Below are 23806 nucleotides of genomic sequence, written 5' to 3' on the forward strand. Positions count from 1 at the left end.
CCACCTGGGGACGATCCGGCTACAGTGTATTCACGGGGACGTACGACCTTACCCCAGTACTCGAGCCCAGCTAACTGTGGATGGGGTCACCCGACCGATGGTTTAAGAGCCGAGCTGCCCGAGCGCTACCGGCTTTGGGCAGCCCCCATGCCTCCGGACCCTGCGCCGCTGGAGCCCGGGAGGGGAAGTGCCCGGCCGGCGGCTGGGGTCTGGAGGCAAGGGGGCTGCCTGAAGCCCATAGCGCTCGGGCAGCTCGGCTCTTAAACAGAGCCGAAGAGTCAGGGGAGGAGCAGAGCAGCCGTGGGAGGGGAAGTGCCCGGCCGGCATTTTCCTGGACATGTTCGGCTTTTTGGCAATTCCCCCCAGATGGGGGTTTGATTGCCGAAAAGCCGGACATGTCCGGGAAAAACCGGACGTATGGTAACCCTAGCTATTGATAAGTGAGTTCTTGCCAGACAGGATGCTATTAAACTAAGTTTCCTTTTACATCTTCTAGGCTCTTCCCTTTCTCTGGAGGTGATAGGAATATCAGGACAGGATCATTTCCTAACAGCCCAATAGCACCTTATTTCAATGTGACTAGTTTGGAATGTAAGGATGTGACCATAAACTTCCCAGTTTATGGCTGGCCTCTCTGCTGCTTAGCCGAAGGCCTTAGGCTAAAAAACAGGCCTCAGACTGTCACAGTGAGAGAAGGCCCTTATACATACAGAGAGTGATTTTGATTCTTTCTTTTATATCTCTATAACTAGCTAATTGATAACAATACACCTAAATTCTTAAAGTATAGGCCTTTACAGACAGGCCTGAATATCTACCTAACAGTTGACACATCACAGAAGTTATAGCCTGTATAACTCTCATTACCGGGAGCAAAGTGCAGCCTGCCCCTGCCTAGGCTCATGGGTGGATAGGCTCACCCCAGCCTTTCATAACAGCTGTTTGGCTTTCAGGTGCCAGAGCAAAGTTGGAATGGAGGGGCTCTGCTCTGCAGCACAGCAGGGACGGAGAAAAGGAATCTCCCACCTCCTTGTGTGCTGTAGTGCCTAGCCAGCCAGAAGAACACAAAAATGGCCATACTTGGTCAGACCAATGGTTCATCTAGCCCAGGGGTCTCAAACTCAAATGACCATGAGGGCCACATGAGGACTAGTGCATTGGCCCGGGGGCCGCATCACTGACACCCCCCTTGCTGCCCCAGACACCGCCCCCACTCCACCCCTTCCATGAGGCCCCGCCCCTGCCCTGTCTCTTCTCCACCTCCTCCCCTGAGCGCGCTGCTCCCTGCTCCTCCCCACTCCCTCCTGGAAAGTGCTAAGCTCCACCAACAGTAATGCACCTCACTCAAAGGACAAAACACGCACTTAGTTTTACTTCTGTTAAAGCCCCCCCACTGCACTAGGCTGCACCACCACTCCACCCCTGCTCTGACTCTTCCAGGGGTGGCAGGTTTGTAGAAATTTTGGTGGTGCCCAGAACCTGCCCCCTCCCCCAAACTCCACTCCCACCTGCCTAAGGCTCTGGGATGGAGTTTGGGTGCTGGGTGCAAGCTCCAGGCTGGGACAGGGGGTGGGAGGTGCAGGCTCTGGGATGGAGTTTGGGGATAGGAAGGGGTGCAGGGGTGAGGGCGGTGGGGCTGGGGATGAGGGGTTTGGGGCATTGGAGAGGCTCGGGGCATTGGAGAGGCTCAGAACTAGGGTAGAAGGGAAGGGGAAGGGCAGCCTGCCCTGGCCATAGTGAAGGGGGGCACTAGGACCCTGCGGCAGCAGGTGATGCCGGAAGCTGGCAGAGCGGAGTGGAGTCAGCATGAGCTGCAGGCTCTGGGGCAGTGAAGGGTCAGCAAGCGAGCCCAGGGGTGGCAGGCGGGGCCGGGGGAGAGACCCGGCCCCAAACATTGGGGAGCAGCGAGCAGGGAGCTTAGCTGCCACATAAAATAACGCGGGGAGCTTGGCGGGCTGCAGGGAAGAGCTCCGCGGGCCACGTGTTTGAGACCCCTGATCTAGCCCAATGGCTTGTCACTGACAGTGGCCAGTGTCAGGTGCTTCAGAGGGAACGAACAGAACAGGCAATGATCAAGTGTTCCATCCCCTGTTGTCCAGTCCAAGCTTCTGGCAGTCAGAGGTTTAGGGACACCCAGAGCATGGGGCTGCATTCCTGACCATTCTGGCTAATAGCCATTGCCGGACCTTCCTCCGTTAACTTACGTCATTCTTTTCTGAACCCAGTTGTACTTTCATAGCAGCCCACAGCTGTTATATGACAACAGTAAAGAATCCCAGAGTGGGACTGGGAAGACGGTGCTGTAATTAAGGCTGTGAGTCAGGAGATCTCAGCTATTCCCTGCTCTACTGCACGTCACTTTCCCTGCTTGTGCCTTGTTTTCCCCATCAGAAAAGTGGGGGTAATGCTACTTTATCAAGGGCTTGGAGGTCATCACATAAGAATGTTTTATATAAGGGTATAAAGTAATTGAGCTGAACTGGGGCTGGCTGATGAGAGAAAAAGCAAAAGAGAAGGTGAGAGTCTGTGTCTGGGTAAGTGCTCCAGCCACAAGCAGGAAGAACTAGAAGTCTCAGTGTCTGAGCAGAGCTCTAACTGGGATGGATAGCACACATGCCTGGGCTGGCTGTAGGGTTACCAACTTTCCAAAAGCGGACACTACAGGCCTCCTGCTGCTCGCTCCCCCACCTCTCCCAGGACTCACCTGCCGCCTGCAGAACTGGGCTGGGAGGAGCTGGCATGGAGCCTGCCTGTCTGCCCAATCAGGGCATGACAGGGCAGAGGGGGGTGTTGGTCCCCTGAGTGAGGGGCTGGGGACAATTGGGGCACGGCAGGATGGAGGAGGGGGGTTGGTGCCCTGAGCGAGGGACCGGGAGCAATTGAAGCACGGTGGGGTGAAAACAGGGGTCAGTCCCTGAAGCAAGGGGCTGGAGAGAGCTGGGACCCCAGGAGGCTGAGAAGGCAGGATGGGATGTCAGAGGGAGCGGGTCTGGCTGCTGGCCCTGCTCCTCAAACGCCGCGCACTGTCAGAATCCCTCCCCTGGGTAACGCCGGTACCTACCTCTCTGCCAGAGCCAGGAGTCACTTCTGCCAATAGCAGCTGTTCTGCAGCTCTTCTGTTCTCCTGGTGACAGAGGCTGATTGCGGTTACTACGGTAACCAGACTTTTGGTGTCCGGTCAGCAGTACTGACTTTGGGCACTTGGCCACCCTAGATGGCTATAAAGAATGGTGTGATCTGACCAGGAGAGGGGGGAAAGGAGAAGGGGTGATATCTGATACATCAGGAAGGCATGCCCAGCTGCCTTGGAGGCAGATGGAGGAAGGGGATAGAAGTGCGTGAAGTCTCTGCAATACAGAAAAGACGAGGGGAAGCAAGCAAAGGGCTTGTCCACACCCCAAAGTTGTACAGTTTAACTCTCCTGGCACGGGTGCTCTGTAGTGACGACGCCATGAGACCGGTATCAAAAGGTGCTTATACCAGTAGAGGTATTCTTATACAGGAAAGGGAAGGAAGGGGAACAGGTTACACCTCTATCAGGCCCCTTTGTACCAGCCTAGCTGCACCCACAATTAGGGGTGGTACTAGGGTAGCTATTTTGGTTTAAAATAAAAGGTCACATGCCAAAGCAGCATAGTTCTACCAGTTACACTTAAATGTCATTCAGTCCTTGGTGGCTGACAAGCCTCTGGATAGGTCTGATCCAACTCCATTGATGGTGTCAGATGGGGCTTCAGATGGACGGCTGAGGTACTTCTCAAACTGGAATCCGGGGTATTCAACTCAGAAGACATGGCAATAACAATGGATACGAGCCAGGCATCGGCTGGGTCACTACACAGCAAAACACTGACCAGCCAACCTGTTCTTGGCCTGGATAGATGACAGTTTTTTATTACAGAGTGGAGTTTAGATCGTACCTTCGCTAGGGAAAATAGACGTGATCTTAACTGAAGGTAACTAATATGAGTTGAGATCCTAGGGAAGACAAGGCAGTCTGTCATGTTCATACATGTTCCCAGGCCAAAGTACACTCTGTGTTGCCCCATAGTCTTTAACACTACCTCTTAACATGTGAAAACCACTTTATCTTCACTAAAATTTTAACTCAAGTGCAAAGCCCTACAAGGAGCAGCTCTTATTTTAGGTCTGATAGAGACTTGTGCAGAAGAACAGATAAAGTATGAAAATGGTAGCAAACTGCATGCAACGTGGAGAGGGGGGCCCAGGTTGCAAGAGGGAGGAGGCATCAGGAAGACAGTCTGTGTGCACATGGCTAGAATAAAAACAACAAGGAGTCTGGTGGCACCTCAAAGACTAACAGATTTATTTGGGCATAAGCTTTCGTGGGTAAAAACCTCACTTCTTCTATGCATCCGAAGAAGTGAGGTTTTTACCCACGAAAGCTTATGCCCAAATAAATGTGTTAGTCTTTAAGGTGCCACCAGACTCCTTGTTGTTTTTGTAGATACAGACTAACATGGCCACCCCCGATACATGGCTAGAATGCCAGCTGCCGCTGCATCTCTGTCAATAGTTTGCTCACTAAAGAGCCAATTTGGTTCTATAAGCATAGAGTTTTTTCATGTTATTACTCAGCATGCGATCCCTAAAATGAGAGCTGTAGGCAGCTTCCACTCAGTTTTATAGGACACCACCTGTCTCTACAAACAAAGATCAAACAAAGATTATTAATTGTATTAGAGTAGCCTCTAGGGCAGGGTCTCAACCATTTTCTTTCTGAGCCCCCCACAGCACATGCTATAAAAACTCCAGGGCTCAGTGTGTGTGTGTGGGCGGGAACCGGGGCTCTGGACTAGTGTGGAGACGGGGGACTCAGGCCTAGATGTAGTTTGACTTCTATTTTGGTTGGGCAGGAGCCAGCGGGGGGTCAAGCCAGCTCTGCACAGCGGAGTCCGAGGAGGGAGCACCACCTCCACCCCCTGACTCTCCTCAGCAGGCCACCCACCTGTCTGGGTTGTGGGAAGGGGGCACAACCAAAAATTATAACTCAAAGGTGAGGGGCTCTGCTCAAAAAGTTTGAAAACAGCTCAGGGTGCACGGAGGGGGATAGCTAGGGTCTGTGTGTGGGCAGGGGGGTAGCTCAGGGGACAGGAGGGAGCTAGGGGCTGTGGCGGGCAGGGTGTAGCTCAGGGTGCAGGAGGTTGCTAGGGGCTGTGTGCGGGCAGGGGGTAGCTCAGGGTGCAGGGGGTTGCTAGGGGCTGTGTGCGAGCAGGGGGTAGCTCAGGGTGCAGGGGGTTGCTAGGGGCTGTGTGTGGGCAGGGAATAGCTCAGGGTGCAGGGAGGGAGTAGCTATGACGTTCCCCTCTGGTGTTATCTGGACTGGTGATCTGCTAGGTCACTCCAGTCCTTGACTCTGGCAGCCAGCCTTACACTGGTCTGCTGTGAGAACCCCCACTCCTGGGCTGTTCATGCACAGCCTCTGGCCTGTAAACTGCTCCTTGGATTGTGGAACCGAATGACACTAGCCAATATCTCCAGTCCCAGACACAACCCTAGGAACCTCCATTTTGCAGTGTCCAGTTATGCCTGCCAGACGCTGCAAGCTTATATGAGTTCATCAGTTTAACAAAGAAATTGATATGTACCAGGCTTGTTATCCCAAGGAGAGTCTCTGACACACTTCAAACCAAATGCACTGCTTTAGGTAGAATAAACAAACAAATTTATTAACTATGAAAGATAGATTTTAAGTGATTATAAGTCAAAACATAACAAGTCAGATTTGGTCAAATGAAATAAAAGCAAAACGCATTCTAATCTGATCTTAACACTTTCAATGTCCTTACAAACTTAGATGCTTCTCACCACAGGCGGGCTGGTTGCTCTTGAGCCAGGCTCTCCCCTTTGATCAGCGCTTCAGTCACGTGGTGTTGATGTCTGTAGATGTAGGTGGAAGAGAGAGGAAGAGCATGGCAAACGTCTCTCCCTTTTATCATGTCTTTTCTTCCTTCTTGGCTTTGCCCCCCCCCCCCTTCAGAGTTAGGTGAACATTACCTCATTGCAGTTCCAAACTGCCCAAAGGAAGGGGATGACTCCCTCACAGATTCTTTTATTGCTGCCTAGGCCAGCATCCTTTGTTCCTGTGAGGCTGGGCTGGGATGGTCCCAAAACCTGCCCAGATGAGGTGTGAACTGCCTCTCTGCTCTTGGAGAGTTTTTGCCTGGGCTTGCTTTAAGCCATGGGGATACATTTTCAGCCTCATAACTATATACAGGAAATTATAACCTATAACATTACTGTAACGATTACTATAACAACCATGCTCAGTGCATTATGAGCCTTCCTGAGACACCCAACATGACAAACTTTGCATTGGATACCACACAATCATTTTATAAAGATGAACATGGGGGTGCTGGATGTTCCCCCAAGGTACAGAGCATCACACCTCCCCTCTTAGTTTACTGCAAGAGGGTTAGTCACTGACTAGCTCGAAGGCAGTTTGTGTCATAGTTCTCTTGGCATCCAGCCATTAAGGCCATGAGGCAGTGTGCCTCAGTTTCCCCATCACACACAGCAAGCCAGGTTTTTTATGGTTTCTCTCCTGGGATAAGCTTTAAACCTGTTTCCAGGTATTGATTGAAAAGTAGCATTATCATAAGGTTTAACATCCATGTCAAAATTCTTATCCTCAAAACTTAACATTAATACCAAAATTTTTATTACAGATGGGTGTTTACAAGTATCTTTATGATACCACACCCTCTGTTCAGATAGTGTCGTTTGAGGTTAGTTTGTTCATTACTCCTGGTGTTCTTTGACCCCCTCCCATGTAATCAGTCACTGGCTTTTCTTTCTCTCCAGTGTTTCCCTTTGTGTGGGCTCTTAATTTAATCATGTTTTTGGAATTTTGGTGCCTCAGGGTCTGGCAAGATAGGTGTTCAGGGGGATCCTGCACCTTGGCTGGCTCTTTGGGGAGCGGTCTCCCAACCCCAGGACTGTATATATGCAGAAAATCCAGCTCCCCTTTTGGGGTTACCCGATGTTTCCCTCTCCCAGCACTGAGTCCTTCCCTGCCCCCTAGAGAGCTGTGATCTATGCTCTCTGGGCTCAGTGTGTTTACCCTTTGATCAGATTCACCTTTTCACAGCAGCTTTCCCATTACTGCTCTCTGGGTCTCACCAGCCTGCGGGAAAATACCCACTTCTCTGTTAGTTGGGTCATTTGTATTCTGACAAACTACCACCTGGCAATTTCCTGCTCCCAACTCCTTTGTTATTACAGGCATTGGAGTTGCATCTTGATTTAAAGAGACACATTTACTTTCCAAAAAACTTATCAGAAATAGCATCCTGAAAAATTGGGACCTGGATTCGGGTACCCTCTGCCATGGCTTTCTGTGTCTCTGAGAAGTCAGCTGTGTGACTGCTCCCCTCCAGGAGGTCAGGTACACAGTTCCTTCTCAAAACCTGGTTCACAGGCTGAGTGCCTGGGTGCACAGATGCTGACCCAGCCATCCTCCTAGTGTCCTGGACATCCTGCCCCAAGTGACTAGTGAGGAGACATTCCTATACCCCCACTATTCCTTCCCCAGTTTCCTCCTCTGTGCCCCCTCCTAAGTCACATTTCTCTGTGCTCCCTGGGAAGGGTTCTGTCTCTTGTGCACCTGCAGAACTCTGCCAGCTAACAACTGGGCCAGTTCCTTTAATCACTGACAACACCTTTCCTGCCCCTGTGCCTGAGAGCATGTTGCCTTCTGCTGGAAAGGAGCTAGTCTCAGCCCCTCCCATACTTGGATTACACTGTTTCCCTGTCTTACAGAGTCACAGGAATCCTCGCCCACCTCAGTGGTTTCTGAGCTCCCCTGCCCCTTCTCTGGACTCTCCTCTGGGACACATTTCTCTTTGCTCCCTAGAGCTGGGTTTGTCTCTGGTTCAGCTGCGACCTGCTGGCAGCTAACAACCTGGACAGTTCTCTCCCTGGCAGGCATTACACCCCCAGCCCTTCCTGATGTGGTGTTGCCTCCAGCTGCAGTGCAGGAGTTGGTCTCAACCACCCTCCCACCTGGAAGCATGTGGCTTCTCCCTGCTGCAGAAGAATCAAGGAGATTCTCCCCCATTCTCTCAGCTGTTCCTGAGACCTTACCCATTCCCTCAGGGGTCCCAGCATAAAACTGCCTCCTGCTGCAGGCAAATACTTTAACCTGAGCTACACGGAAAAAATCATTACCAAGAAGCAGCCCGACTAGGAGGTGTTCCATTACCCCCGCAGTTAAAAGACTTTCTAAACCTTCCCCACCACATGGATTTTAGCTAGTGGCATGAGGAATCTGCTTTCGCCCACCCCCACAATCTCTGCCATTTGGCCAGGTACCATACTGGCCTTTGGGACCACACTCTGCTTAACCAGAGGGGTCTGGGCCCCTGTATCCCTCTGCTCCAACTACTCCCTGCCATCAATTTAGACAACCTCAATATGCTCCATATCTGGTTCTGCAGAGGCTAACCTCACAAAACCAATACGATAGGATTCAGTTGCTTGGGGGGTTTCTGTGTTGAGGACAGCAGAACTAACATGAGCTATCGGTTGCCTGCTTCCTCCTAGCACAGGGCATTTATTCCTCAGATAATCAGTGGAATTACACTGATTGCACCTTTTGGGCTCTTCTGTTTTTACAGGAGATTTGGGATGAGGGTTAGAGGAATGTTTTTGGGTAAGAGAATGTTTAGGCTCCTGTCAAGGTTCCTTCCCCAATCTGAACTCTAGGGTACAGATGTGGGGACCTGCATGAAAGCCCCCTAAGCTTATTTACCAGCTTAGGTTAACAATAAGCTGCCACCACCAAGTGTGTTCCAAATCTTAGGGAAGAGCCACTTGGAACTCTGCCTTTCCCCAAATATTTCCTAAGTCTCTAACCCCCCTCTTTCCTGGGCAGATTTGAGACTAATTCCTCCCCGCAAGTCCTTACACCCCTTTTCCTGGCTGAAAGGAAAGGCTTGAGAGTATACCCTCACCAATTAGTCCTGGTGAACACAGATCCAAAACACTTGGATCTTAAAACAATGAAAAAAATCAATCTGGTTTCTTAAAGGAAGAATTTTAATTAAAGAAAAGGTAAAAATCATCTCTGTAAAATCAGTATGGAAAATAACTTTACAGGGTAATCAGATTCAAAGAGCCCAGAGGAACCCCCTCTAGCCTTAGGTTAAGTTACAGCAAACAGAGGTAAACCCTCTAGCAAAAGGAACATTTACAAGTTGAGAAAACAAAGATAAAACTAACACCCCTTGCCTGGCTGTTACTTACAAGTTTGAAATATGAGACTTGTTCAGAAAGATCTGGAGAGCATGGATTGATGTCTGGTCCCTCTTAGTCCCAAGAGCAAACAACCTCCAAAACAAAGAGCACACAAAGAAAAGCCTCCCCCCTCCCCATGATTCGAAAGTATCTTGTTCCCTTATTGGTCCTTTGGGTTAGGTGTCAGCCAGGTTACCTGAGCTTCTTAACCCTTTACAGGTAAAAGGATTTTGATGTCTCTGGCCAGGAGGGGTTTTATAGTATTGTACACAGGAGGGCTGTTACCCTTCCCTTTATAGTTATGACATGCCCCCCAAATCACAGATAGTGTTGGACAGCCGGTTCCACACTGGCTGTGATTTCTTCCTGGAGTTCTAGGAGAAAATGGAGTTAATAAGACACATGCACCTTTAGACATACTACTGATTATATAAAAACTAACAATATGTCCCACATTCCAAGAACAATTTTTAACCAGTTGATTTTGGGAAACTTTCACAGGAGAGTGCATCAGCCACTTTGTTAGAAGCTCCTGAAATGTGTTCTATTTCAAAATCAAAATCTTGGAGAGCTAAACTCCACCAAAGAAGTTTTTTGTTATGTCCCTTGGCAGTATGAAGCCACTTTAGCGCAGCATGGTCGGTTTGTAGTTGGAAATGCCGTCCCCAAACGTATGGGCGTAGCTTTTCCAGCGCATACACAATGGCGTAGCATTCCCTTTTGCTGATTGACCAGTGGCTTTCTCTCTCAGACAGGTTGTTGCTGAGAAACACGACAGGATGGAATTCTTGATCCGGTCCTTCCTGCATTAAAACTGCTCCCACACCACGCTCGGATGCATCTGTGGTTACTAGGAACAGTTTGTCAAAGTCTGGGACCCTTAGCACAGGGTCAGGCATGAGTGTTGCCTTAAGCTGGTTAAAGGCTTTCTGACACTCATCAGTCCACTGAACTGCATTTGGCTGTTTCTTTTTGGTTAGGTCTGTCAGTGGGGCGGCAATTTGGCTGTAGTGTGATACAAATTGCCTATAATATCTGGCCAAGCCTAAGAAGGATTGGACCTGTTTCTTTGACTCTGGAACTGGCCACTTTTGGATAGCATCCACTTTGGCCTGTAGGGGGTTTATAGTTCCTTGACCCACCTGGTGTCCAAAGTAAGTCACTCTTTTTAGGCCTATTTGACACTTTTTAGCCTTAACAGTTAGTCCTGCCTGCCTTATGCACTCGAAGACTTTTTCCAGGTGCTCCAGGTGTTCTGCCCGTGAATCAGAAAAAATGGCCACATCATCAAGGTAGGCAACTGCAGATTCTCCCAATCCCACTAGGAGACCATCTACAAGTCTCTGGAAGGTGGCGGGTGCATTTCGCAGCCCGAAAGGAAGCACATTAAATTCATACACCCCTGCATGAGTGATGAAGGCTGACCTTTCCTTGGCGGGTTCATCTAGCGGTACTTGTCAGTACCCCTTGGTTAAGTCTAAGGTAGAGATGAACTGGGTACATCCCAGTATCTCCAATAGCTCCTCTGTGCGTGGCATTGGATAGTTGTCGGGACGAGTTACAGCATTTAGCTTACGGTAGTCCATGCAAAAGCATATTTCCCCATCTGGTTTGGGAACTAGAACCACTGGAGATGCCCATGCACTGTTAGAGGGACGGATTACACCCATCTGTAGCATGTCCTGGATCTCCCGTTTTATAGCAGTTTGGGCATGAGGAGACACCCGGTATGGTGGGGTTCTAATTGGGTGAGCATTACCTGTGTCAATGAAGTGGTATGCCCGTTCAGTCCATCCTGGGGTGGCTGAGAACACTGGCGCAAAGCTAGTGCACAGCTCCTTGATCTTCTGTTGCTGCATATGTCCCAGGGTCATGGAGAGGTTCACCTCTTCCACACCACCATCACTTTTCCCTTCATAGTAGACACCTTCAGGCCACTCCGCGTCATCTGTTCCTTGGGCTGTAAACTGGAAAACCTTTAATTCTCTGGAATATAAGGGCTTTAGAGAATGAACATGGTATACCTTAGGCTTTATATTTGAGGTGGGGGATACGATGAGATAGTTAACAACTCCCAGGCGCTCTTGGACCGTGAATGGCCCATGAAACTTTCATTTTATGGGCCTGAAGCTCCTTTAAGACCATGACTAGGTCACCTACTTTGAAGGACCGTTCTCTGGAATGTTTATCATACCAGGACTTTTGCTCTTCCTGAGCATCCTTTAGGTTTTCTTTAGCAAGGGCTAAAGAGTTTCGGAGGGTGCTTTGTAGGTTGCTTACAAAGTCTAGAATGTTAGTTCCTGGAGAAACCCCTCCCATGGCTACTTCACCAACTGTAATGGACCCTTAACCTCACGGCCATACACAAGTTCAAATGGTGAAAACCCTAAACTGGGATGTGGTACAGCCCTGTAGGCAAAAAGCAACTGCTGCAACACTAGGTCCCAATCATTGGAGTGCTCATTTACGAATTTATGTATCATGGCCCCCAAAGTTCCATTAAACCTCTCCACCAGGCCATTTGTTTGATGGTGGTAAGGGATGGCCACCAAGTGGTTCACCCCAGGAGCTTCCCACAGGTTTTTCATGGTCCTTGCCAGGAAATTAGTTCCCAAATCCGTAAGGATGTTGGAGGGCCAACCTACCCTGGCAAAAATGTCTGTTAGTGCCTGGCACACACTTTTAGCCCTAGTGTTGCTTAGAGCTACTGCTTCCGGCCATCGGGTAGCAAAATCCATGAAAGTCAGTATGTACTGCTTTCCTCTGGGTGTCTTCGTTGGGAAAGGACCCAGAATATCCACAGCTACTCGCTGAAATGGGACCTCAATTATGGGGAGTGGCTGGAGAGGGGCTTTGACCTGGTCTTGGGGTTTTCCAATTCTTTGGCACACCTCACAAGACCGGACATAATTAGCAACCTCCTTGCCCATTCCCTCGCAGTGGAAGGACTTCCCCAACCGGTCTTTGGTTCTGTTCACCCCAGAATGGCCACTAGGATGATCATGGGCTAAGCTCAAGAGCTTTACCCGGTATTTAGCTGGAACTACCAACTGTCTTTGAGGGTGCCAGTCTTCCTGAAGTCCACCAGAAAGAGTCTCTTTGCATAAAAGTCCTTGTTCTACAACAAACCAGGATCAGTTAGAAGAGCTGAGAGGCAGTGGGGTGTTCCGTGGTGCCGCCCAAGCTTTCTGAAAGTTTTCATCTGCTTCCTGCTCGGCCTGGAACTGTTCCCTTGATGCTGGAGACATCAGTTCCTCCTTGGATTGGGGACTCGGGTTTGGTCCCTCTGGAAGCGAGGCAGGTGATGGGGTTGTTTCCGTTGACCGTGAACCGCTCTCTGCTGGTGCACTATGTGGTATTTCAGGCTCTGGCTGAGCCTCTTGGGTAGGGTTATCTGCTACTTCTGCCAGTTCAGGCTCACAGGTGCCATCTGGCGTTGGAGTTGTAGACGGGGTGGCAAGTGCTGGACTCAGTGCTGGCAATGGTTCTGGTGCTTGTTGCTTTGCCAGTTCCGGTTCTGGGACTGGATCCACTACAGCTGTAGCACTCGTGGGCAGGGGATCTGGTTCCACCACCTCTGTCTGTGTCTTTGGTAACACAGATGGGGCCCTGGTGGAAGGCTCAGGAACAGGGATAGGTGTGAAAGCTTGCTTAGCCTGGCTGCGGGTGACCATTCCCACCCTCTTGGCTAGCTTCACATGGTTGGCCAAGTCTTCCCCCAGCAGTATGGGGATGGAATAATTATCATAGACTGCAAAAGTCCACATTCCTGACCAGCCCTTGTACTGGACAGGCAACTTGGCTGTAGGCAGGTTTAAAGAGTTTGACATGAAGGGTTGAATTGTCACCGGGGCTTCTGGGTTGATGAATTTGGGGTCCACTAAGGATTGGTCGATAGCTGACACTTGTGCTCCAGTGTCCCTCCATGCGATAAGCTTCTTCCCACCCACACTCACAGTTTCCCTTCGCTCTGAAGGTACCTGGGAGGCATCTGGGCCTGAGGACCTTGGGTGTGACTCCGGCGTAATGAACTACAGTCTGTTGGGGTTCTTGGGGCAGTTGGCCTTCACATGCCCCAGCTCATTACATTTAAAACATCGCCCAGCTGGCTGGTCACTGGGGCAAGGTGGGTTGCTGGAGACTGGTGTGGTGGGACAATAAGATGTCTGGGGTTTTCCTTGGGATGTAGGTGGGGCCTTGGGTTGCCCCGGTGATAGGGTTTTGTTTTGGGTTGCCCCTTCTGATATTCGCTCCAACTGCTACTTGTTTTTTTCTTTTCTGCCACCTCCACCCATTTGGCTCCAATTTCCCCCACCTCAGTTACAGTTTTGGGCTTCCCATCTAGGATGTACCCTTCTATTTCCTCAGGAACACCCTCTAAGAACTGCTCCATTTTCATTCGGAAAGACAGATTTTCCAGAGATTTAACGCTTGCTCCTGATATCCAGGCATCCCAATTTTTTTTCAATGTGGTAGGCATGTCAGGAAAATGCCACATCCGGTTTCCACTTTAGGGCTCTGAACCACCGACGGGCATGCTCGGGTGTTAGCCCCATTCTGATTCTGGCCTTGTATTTCACTCCCCCAGGTCTCCTTACCTGCGAGCCCTACCCCTACCTAAGAGAACCTTCTTCCTGGCCCAACCCCTTGTTTGTGGGCCCTGCTTACACTGACCCAGCTGGTTCTTCCCCTCATTCCTGGGCCCCTCTGCAGGGTCCCCCAGCTCCAGCCAGTCCTCCCCACAGCTCAGAACTCGTCGCCAGCAGCTCACAATTACCACTCTCCTGCAGCTCTTTCCCACTGGCAACTCTTGAGGTACCATATAAGAAAGGCAGGGGAGGGCAGGACAGATGTCCACCCCCATATGCTCATCAATCCTAGATTATCTGGGCACCAATATTCTGGAAAGCAGGTCCAGCCCCACCAATATTTGAGCCAGGGACACAACCAGAATTTTGCTAAGGAGCAGGCCCAGGTTACCTGCCTGACTGCCCCAAATTTGAGAGGTCCAGTTGCCCCATCATATGTCTTGCCTTGCCTTGCCTACCTGGGGGCTTCACTGTCGCCCATGCACCCACCCAAGTATAGGGGACTCTATCCCTGGATCCCCACTGAAAGTTGCCCTTCCCATCAGTGAAATCTGAAAAGACAACTCTCACTTGCCCCTTCCTCAAACTCCCTGGGTATCCCCATTTATATGGCCCAGGTGCCCTCTCTTAAGCCCAATTGGGAGGTAGCTGACCAGGCAGATGCACTGGACTCTGCTCTCTCTTAAGGGGCCAGTCACCCTGTGCTAGGGTGACCAGATGTCCCGATTTTATAGGGACAGTCCCAATTTTGGGGGCTTTTTCTTATATAGGCATCTATTACCCCCTCACTCCAGGTCCCAGTTTTTTACACTTGCTATCTGGTCACCCTACCCCGTGCCAGGACTTTGCTGACAGTCCTAGCCCGGATCGCACAACAGTAAGTAATTTCCAGGCAACATTCTGAAAGAACAGCGAGCCACCTGCCCCCCCCAAACATTTTTTCAATGGCTGTGTGGGTGGGTGGGTGGATTTGGTGACTCCCTGGCTAGTGCCCTATCCACTAGGCCACAGTGCCACCTCCTTTAGATAGCACTCCGGGGTTCTGTTCCGCAGGACTTGCCGAGTGACCCTGGTCACAGATTTCCCAAAGTGCCTAACTCAGAGTTCAGCTGTTTTATGGGTGCCCAGGTGGAGGCACCGTTAGGTCTAACATTCGAGGCCACTTTTGAAAACGTGAGCCCTGGCCTCCCTCATTCAAAGTTTGAGCAGTGCTATACTGTATCCAACCAGATCCCAGCAAGCAGAAAATGCAGTTCCTCTGCTGGCTGAAGATCCAAGCAGTTCAGTGCTAGGAGTAAACACCAGTAGCTCTTTCATTGTCCAGCTCTCACCAGAATTCAAATCCAAATGTCTTCTCCCACAAGCTCTGCCTTCCAAACTGGCAGCAGCTGTCTTGCAAAGCAAGTTATGCTTCATGATTTTTTTTAAGAGAAGGCCTGAATGGGATTTTTATTGGAAAGAAGTAACATTAATCTCGTTGGAACATCAACAATTTATGCAACCGCCAGCTGAGCTCTTATTCAACAATGACAGAGAATTGGGTGGTTTCCCTTGTTTACAAAAGAACTTGGTGAAGAATGCCAAAGAAGGTCTGCAAAGGTGGTGAGTCACTCTGAGACTAAGTTTAAGCCAGCTTCTTTGACACTAGTGATACCTGCTAGCTTAGTCAGAAACTGCCTTGAAAGGTGTTGAAGGCCTCGACTTCGCTGTGGAAACAGGTGTGCTCCTCACTCAAGTTAGCTCAGGTCATGTCTGGGGTTGCCAACCCTACAGGACTGGCCTGGAGTCTCCAGGAATTAAAGATTAATCTTTAATTAAAGATTATGTCGTGATTAAATCTCAAGGAATACATCCAACCAAAATTGGAGACCCTACCTGTGTCTATGCTACAAAGGCTGTGTTGGTACAGCTGTACTGGCAGGCCCCCCCCACCACCCCAGCATAGATGCAGGTTGTGCTGACAGGAGTTTTTCTGGCACCATGGTAACACCACCACCCTGACAAAAGCCCTCTTCTGTTGGCATAGCTGCAGCTACAGCCTGGGTTCTGCGGGCACAGTTACGGCACCAGGGGTGGTCCCCCGGCCTTGCCCATTCCTGACTGCCAGCTGTGCCAACAAAACTTTGTAGTGTAGACCTGGTTTGACTCAAGGTGAAATCTTAGTGACGGCTAGACAGGGTGTCATTTTCACACAAATTAGCCACTCAAGTAAAAACTGATGGGGGAGTTTGCTCGTTAACTTGGCCTGCTAACATGTGTGAAAACAACTGCCTTGTCCTCATTTGGATTTCTACCCTGACTGAGTTAACATGAGTGAAGAGCACACGACCCCCTTTCCCGCAGTGAAGACAAGGCCAAAGTTTGCTAAACCAGCCTAAATTATTAAGGCCAGGTCTACACTAAGAAGTGAAGTTGACCCAGCTGTTGCTCAGGGATGTAAAAAATCCACACCCCCTGAGTGATGTAGTTAAGCCCACCTAAACCCCTGTGGAGACAGCACTAGGTTGATGGAAAAATTCTTCCACCAAGCTAGCTACCACTGTAGTGAGTGGTTACACTGAAGCATTAGAGCCGCACGACTGCAGCAGTTTAAGTGTAGACATACCTGAGGATCTGAATGCTTGTTGCCCTCCCCTCGTGCTGTCACTGACAGTACAAAGTGGGTTTGAAAATAGTGGCATTTCACACTCTTTGCATTGATGCAAGTGACACCACGTGGTGCAGAACACCAGTGAATCAGGAGCTAAGATTGAACCCATGCTGTCTCCAGGCCTTCACTACAGTGTTTCATCAGCACTTGTTAGTGAAGGGAGGGAAGGGAAAAACTCCCACACCCTCCCCAAGCCCGCAAAACCCTTAGTGTAGATGCAGCTATGCCCCCAGGAGAGCGCTTCTGTTGGAGAGCCAGTGTCATCTGGTGTCACTATGCTGAGCAAGAAACCTCCTGCACCTACACTACCGGCCTCGGCAGTGGAGCTATCCCGGCACAGCGTTAGTAGTGTGGACAAGGCCTTTAACAGTGAACATCCCCCTTCACCTCAGTGTGGTCTGACATCTACCAAAGCCCCCCGTTATCATGGTATCTGTGCACCACTCCTGGCAGAGAGGGCAGTGCTGGCAGCCCCATTATACAGATGGGAACTGAGACACTGAGGGACAAAGTGACTGGTCCAGTGTCACCCAGGGAGGCTGTGCTGGAGCAAGGACTTAAACCCAGGTCTCTCGAGTACTGAGTGAGCCCAAGCCCCAGGATCAGCCTTCTTGCCCTTGCTGGCAAAGCATGTCTTTGCGCCCATGTCCCATCCGGGCCGGGAGGAGCTGATTGCTTATAACAAGGCTGTCCTTAAGCATGTGAGACAGCGGGGGCCAAGCTTTTTCCTTTCCTAGTGGACTCGGGCCCACCAATGGCATTGACACGGATGGGAAGAGGGCACAAGAGAGCAGATAGGATGGGGTGTTCAGTTACGTGTGGGCCCGGTGAAGGCTGACCAGCCTCTCCTTTGTACCCTGCCCATACGATGAGGGCCAGGGTGGCTCACTCAATAAAACAAATGGCTGGAAACTCCCTCATGTATAGGCCGGACAGCCTGTGGTCTCACTGCTGCAGGAGGGGGAGAGTCCTAGAGTAGCTGGGTTTTTAAGAGGGCTGGATAAATGGCTGACCAGTAACAATGCTTATAGGAGGAACTTAGATGTCACGGTGATAGGCACAGTGCAAGAATGTGACCAGGCCAGTAGCTCCACTCAGAGTAACCAAGGCTCCATGCTTCAGGGAGCGAGCTCATCATGGCAGGCGTTGTATAATGGGCTGGCTATGTCATGTCTGGACGTTGCTCATTCAGGTCATCCTCTGACACGCAGGGGTTCTGGCTCCTATCAAGAGGCAGGAAACTGGGCTCCATGGGCCAGTGATATGATCTGCTGTGGAAAGTCAAAAGAACGAGGAGTACTTGTGGCACCTTAGAGACTAACAAATTTATTTGAGCATAAGCTGCCACAAGTACTCCTCGTTCTTTTTGCTGATACAGACTAACACGGCTACCACTCTGAAACCTGTGGAAAGTCAGTTTCCCAATCCAAAAGCAGTCCAGAAACCTGGACTCGAATCATCCCCTGCCCACAGAAATCCCACCGGGTTGAATTGGGCACAGGTGGCTCCTCAAAGATGCTCTCCCCAAGTTTCCCTGGGACCCTAGCGTCAGGAGATTGTTCCCATCCATGTGGAGCTGCCATGAGTTCTGGAGGCAGAGCATCAGGCCTAGGCCCAGCACACAGCCGGGCCCAGGACCCTTGATTAACCCACTGCTGGGTTTGCTGGAGGGCAAGGTTGGGGAAACAGTGTGTGGCTCCTCTCAGCTATTCCTCCTGGCCTCCTTTCCTCCCTAGTCCTTCACCATCCGAGGGCCCTTCCATGGTGGAGGCCGTCTCCCTGTGGTGGTGCCGCCTCTGAGGTACAACAACCCAGGACTTCCGGGAGGATAGTCCTAAGCCTGTTGAACTGGACAGCTATCAGTGTGACCCAAGCACCTGCACAGATTTCCCAGGACAGTTTCCTCAAAAGAGGGACAATCCTGGGAAAACATGGACAGGTGGTAATCCTAGCTAGGGAGACCCCCAGCAGGGACCCTTGGCCTGGCTGATCTTGGAGGAAAATCCTTCAGTCAGCACCTCAGTGTGTCATACACTTAGACCTGGTCTACGCTACAAAGTGAGGTTGCCGTAAGCCACTTTGCATCACCCTAGTCATGTTTGTATTGACACTTAAATTTGACCCCCACCAATGTAAGCGCCCTGTTACAACAGCATGGTAACACCCCCTCCCTGAGTGGTGCTGGGCTCTGGTCAATGTACTGAGGTCAATGCAGTGCAAGTATAGTCACTGCGCTACCTATGGCGACCCTAACAGTCCTCCAGCAGCTGTCTCACCATGCCCACCACTCACCGCTCTGGTCCCTGTTGTGAACTCCGCTGCCCAGGGGTCACAGAGACACTCCCCACACTCCCTTTAAGACCCCACTAACATTTGAAAGGCTTTTTCCTAATTGCCTGGCTTGGTGTGCCCCCGTAGCAGCTCTCCAGTGTTGTGTGCAACTGCCCAGCCGACCATGCCGGCGACACACTCTTGATGCACTCTGGCCTGGAGTAGACAGGAGACTTTGGCTCTCCTGGGCCTGTGGGGAGAAGAAGCTGCGCACGGAGAGCTATGGACCAGCCATAGAAACATTGACATCTCTGAGCAGTTTGCATGGGGGATGCAGGAGAAGGACTACAACAGGACCAGCAGCAGTGCCATGTGAAAGTGAAGGAACTGTGGCAGGCATGCCACATTTCAGGAAAGGTGGACAAACTGGAGAAAGTCCAGAGAAGAGCAACAAAAATGATCAAAGATCTAGAAAATATGACCTATGAGGGAAGATTGAAAAAATTGGGTTTGTTTAGTCTGGAGAAAAGAGGACTGAGGTGGGACATAACAGTTTTCAAGTACATAAAAGGTTGTTACAAGGCGGAGGGAGAAAAATTGTTCTCCTTAACCTCTGTGGATGGGACAAGAAGCAATGGGCTTAAATTGCAGCAAAGGCGGTTTAGGTTGGACATTAGGAAAAATTTACTATCAGGGTGGCTAAACACTGGAATAAATTGGCTACAGAGGTTGTGGACTCTCCATCATTGGAGATTTTTAAGAGCAGGTTAGACAAACACCTTTCAGGGATGGTCTAGATCAGCAGTTCTCAAACTGTGGGTCAGGAACCCAAAATGGGTCCCAATCCTGTCTTAATGAGGTCGCCAGGGCTGGTGTTAAACTTGCTGGGGTCTGGGTCTGGGGCCCAAGCCCCACTGCCTGGTTACAGGGCTCCCACCTGGGGCTGAACCCCTGGGGCTTTGGCTTTGGCCCCTGCCATCCGGGGTGGTAGGGCTTAGGTGAGCTCAGGCTTTGGTCTTCCCAACTGGGATTGTGTGGTAATTTTTGTTGTCAGAAGGGGGTTGCTGTGCAATGAAGTTTGAGAACCACTGGTCTAGATAATACGTAGTCCTGCCATGAGTGCAGGGGACTGGACTAGATGACTTCTTGAGGTCCCTGCCAGTCCTACAGTTCTATGTGTCTGGCTGTTGAAACTCAGCAAACATCCACTTCCGCCCTCCATCCTGCTGGCATCTTTTCCCCCTTTGCCTCACAGATATTATGCAGGACACAGCAGGCAGCTATAACAATTGTGATATTTTTCACACAGAGATCCAGCCTGATGAGTAAACAATGCCAACGTCCCTTCAATCTACCAAATGCACCTTCAACTGTCATTCAGCACCAGCTGAGCCCATAGTGGAATCTTTCCTTGGTGCTGGCGAGATGGCCGATGTGTGGCTTCATGAATCAGGGAAGCAAGGGGTAGGCTGGGTTACCTGATCATTATTGGCATTTCAACATCACCCATGGAAATCTGTCAGTCGGGAAAGCAAGCCCCCGCTTGCAGCTTTCTGAGCAGACCTGTGGTCTTAAAGATGTGAGCATCATGCACCTTCCCTGACCAGTCACCACTGATGTCAGTGAAGTGCAGTTGGCAACCCACCAATGCTTGCATAACTATAGAAAAGTAGCCCTTTCTGGGGATATACTCTGTGGCAAAAGAGGGATATGCATGAACCCCATTGCTGTAGATCCATCCACTATGTCCTGTACATTGCAGAGAGTAGCAGTTCTGCATAGCAGGAAATGAATAATGGCCCTGCACACTTGCATGACAATGGCCCCACAGTGGATTTTCCAACTCCAAACTGATTTCCCATTGCCTGGTAGTAATCTGGCATTGCAGGTTTCCACAGGGCAATCGCCACTTGGTTCTCCACTGTCAGTGCAGCTCTCATTCTGGTGTCCCTGTCCTGGAGGGCTGGGGCAAGTTTGGGGCACAGATCTAGGAATGTGACCTTGCGCATCCAAAAGTTCTGCAGCTACTGCTCATCATCCCAAACCTGCGTTATGATGCAATCCCACAGGTCACTGCTCGTTTCTCGGGCACCAGAAGCGATGCTGCACAGCTGCTCCATGAACTCCAACAACAATCTTATCCCACAGCAATGTGTTCTCCAAGAAATCGCCATGTTCTCCGGTGAGTCAGTTCTTCCAACGGATCTGCAAATACTGAAGGACTGTGCATCTTGTGCTTGCAACGCTCATGACAATAGTGCAGAGGTGTGCAGGTTCCATCCTCTGTCAGAGCTGGTGGACAGCGAGGTGGGCCATGAAGGTTTGTGGAATTCTTAAAAAGAGTGCAAAAATGATGGGATATAGATGAAATTATGGGATGGAGAACATTGCACGCTGGGAACTTGATCTCTTGCTCCCTGTCACCCCTGCACAACTCGTTTCTGACCCATCATGCATTGCCAAAACTTCCCAAAATACAGTGCACTGGATAGTGGCGAGTTGCACACTGCATTGCACTGTGCATTGACACAAGCACTCCTGGTGAGTACATACAGTGCTGACGCAAGAAGCCAAGTTTCAATGTGCATGAGCAATACATTAACTGCAACCACTTTAAACCGGCATAACTTTCATTGGCCAAAGTGTGTAGTATATATATGGCCTTACATCTGCTGAATTCCCAGCATGGTAAGGCCCCTGAGTGCTATTTCACACAGTTTCATCACACTTGGAAGGCAATGCCCGATGAAAGTGATAGACACAACAGTCTTCCCCCTACTCATGACTGACCGCACTAACCATAGTTGCAGTGGAAAGACACTGCAATCCAGAGCTAGTTTATTTGCTTTTTCCACTGGATTTGTCAGCATTTTCAGTCCCATTGTGACAGGCAAAACCCAGCCCTCAGGATGCCACCTTGTGGCACAACATGGCCCTGCAAGTGTACGGCCCTCTGCTCCCCGTCTGGCTCTGGGAAGATGTCACTTCCAGCCCCAGGCCAGAATGCTTTAAAGCAAGATGCCGCAGTGAGGGGTTGCATCATGTATGGAGTGTCTGACAGAATATCAACAGAGGGTCCTGTGGCATCTTTAAGACTAACAGAAGTATTGGGAGCATAAGCTTTCGTGGGCAAGAACCTCACTTCCAATACTTCTGTTAGTCTTAAAGGTGCCACAGGACCCTCTATTGCTTTTTACAGATTCAGACTAACACGGCTACCCCTCTGATACTTGACAGAATATCAGTTCGTCTTTATCCCTCCCACCCAGCCCCTCTTCATTCAGGGTTGCTACAGACCTCTTGAGCCAAGAGTCCCACAGCTTTCCTTGTTGGGAACTCATGTCAGTTTCTCCTCCTTGGGTGAAGGGTCTCCCAGCCCTGGGACTGGTGCTACATTACCTGCAGCTCTAGATCCGCTGCTCTTAGCTGGCTCCTTTTAATTCTCTCCTCCCCACACTCGCCCCCAAGCTGCCTGCTCACTCTATACACCTCAGCTCTCTGGGGGCTTTGCTTTTACCCCTCGGCTTGGAGCTGACATGGCCACTACCCGTCCTGTGGCTGCAATCACTCTCCCCACCGGAAAGAGGCCCTGTGATGAAGCCCATGCAAGCTAGGGTAACCAGACATCCCAATTTTATCGGGACTGTCCGGATATTTACTTGTTTGTCCCTCGTCCCGACCAATGTTCAGTCGGGATGCGAATTGTCCCGATATTTTGCGCTTCGGTGCACAGGCAGAGGGGGCTCACACCCTCCCCCACCCCAACTCTGTCCCCTCCCTCCCCCATTGGATCCCTCCCCAAATTCCCGCCCTTGCCCCGCCCCAGCCCCGTCCCTTCACTGCCCCATTGGCTCCCTCCCCAAATCCCTGCCATGGCCCCTCCTCTTCTCCAAGCATGCCGCATTCCTCCTCCTCACCCCTCCCTCCCAGGCTTGCGCTAATCAGCTGTATGGCGGCGCAAGCGCTGGAGGAGAGGGGAGAAGCAGGATGCGGCAGCCAGCTCAGGGGAGGTGGAGGCGGAGCGGAGGTGAGCTGGTGTGGGGTGGGGGGCGGGACGTGCAGCTCCCACCAATTTTCCTGCCCCCCGCGTCCCAATATTTCACATCTCTCATCTGGTCACCCTAATGCAAGCTGCTCCCAGTACCTAGGAAATGGATGCCGTTAGGAAGGTCCCTGGGATGTGGGTGGTGGGCTGAATGCTTTGGCAATGGTGGTGAGTTACCTGCTAGTCTCAAGGGCCCAGCTCCTCAGGGGCAGTTAGGCGCTTAACTCTCATTGGTTCAGATTAGTGGTTCAAAACCATCCCAGGCCAGCAGCCAATGAAAGCAGCTGTTCTCTGAGGACAGGTTGGTGGCCTATGGAAAGGAAGTGGATGATCTCAGTTCTGTGTTTGGTAAAGATGGGTCAGAACCGAAGCCTTGGGTCCCATGTAACAGCACCTTGGAGGCTTTATTCACAGGGGTGAATCTGAGACCTCTTAATCGGAAAGCATAGAATATCAGAGTTGGAAGGGACCTCAGGAGGTCATCTAGTCCAATCCCCTGCTCAAAGCAGGACCAATCTGCAGACAGATTTTTACCCCAGTTCCCTAAATGGCCCCCTCAAGGATTGAACTCACAACCCTGGGTTTAGCAGGCCAATGCTCATGAGCTGCTACCGCCTGGGCTAAGAGCAATGCTTTCACACGTTTCCAGTGTACTCAGTACCCTTACAAGCCCATGTCCCACTGGCAGTGAGTGGCAGTCTGGCTCCCAGGTAATGTAGGCCCTTGTAGCAGGAAGGCCCAATGGTAGGGTTGCCAGGCATCTGGTTTTCGACCGGAACGCCCGGGCGAAAAGGGTTCTGGCGGCTCTGGTCAGCATCACCGACCAGGCCATTAAAAGTCTGGTCAGTGGGGCAGCGGCACTAAATCAGGCTAGTCCCTGTCTATCCTGTCTCCGCGCTGTACCCCGGAAGTGGCCAGCAGGTCCGGCTCCTAGGGGGAGATGGGAAGGCATGGGGCTCCATGCGCTGCCCCAGTCCCGAGCACCGGCTC

This window comes from Malaclemys terrapin, chromosome 7 (genome assembly GCF_027887155.1).
Source record: "Malaclemys terrapin pileata isolate rMalTer1 chromosome 7, rMalTer1.hap1, whole genome shotgun sequence".
NCBI lineage: Eukaryota > Metazoa > Chordata > Testudines > Emydidae > Malaclemys > Malaclemys terrapin.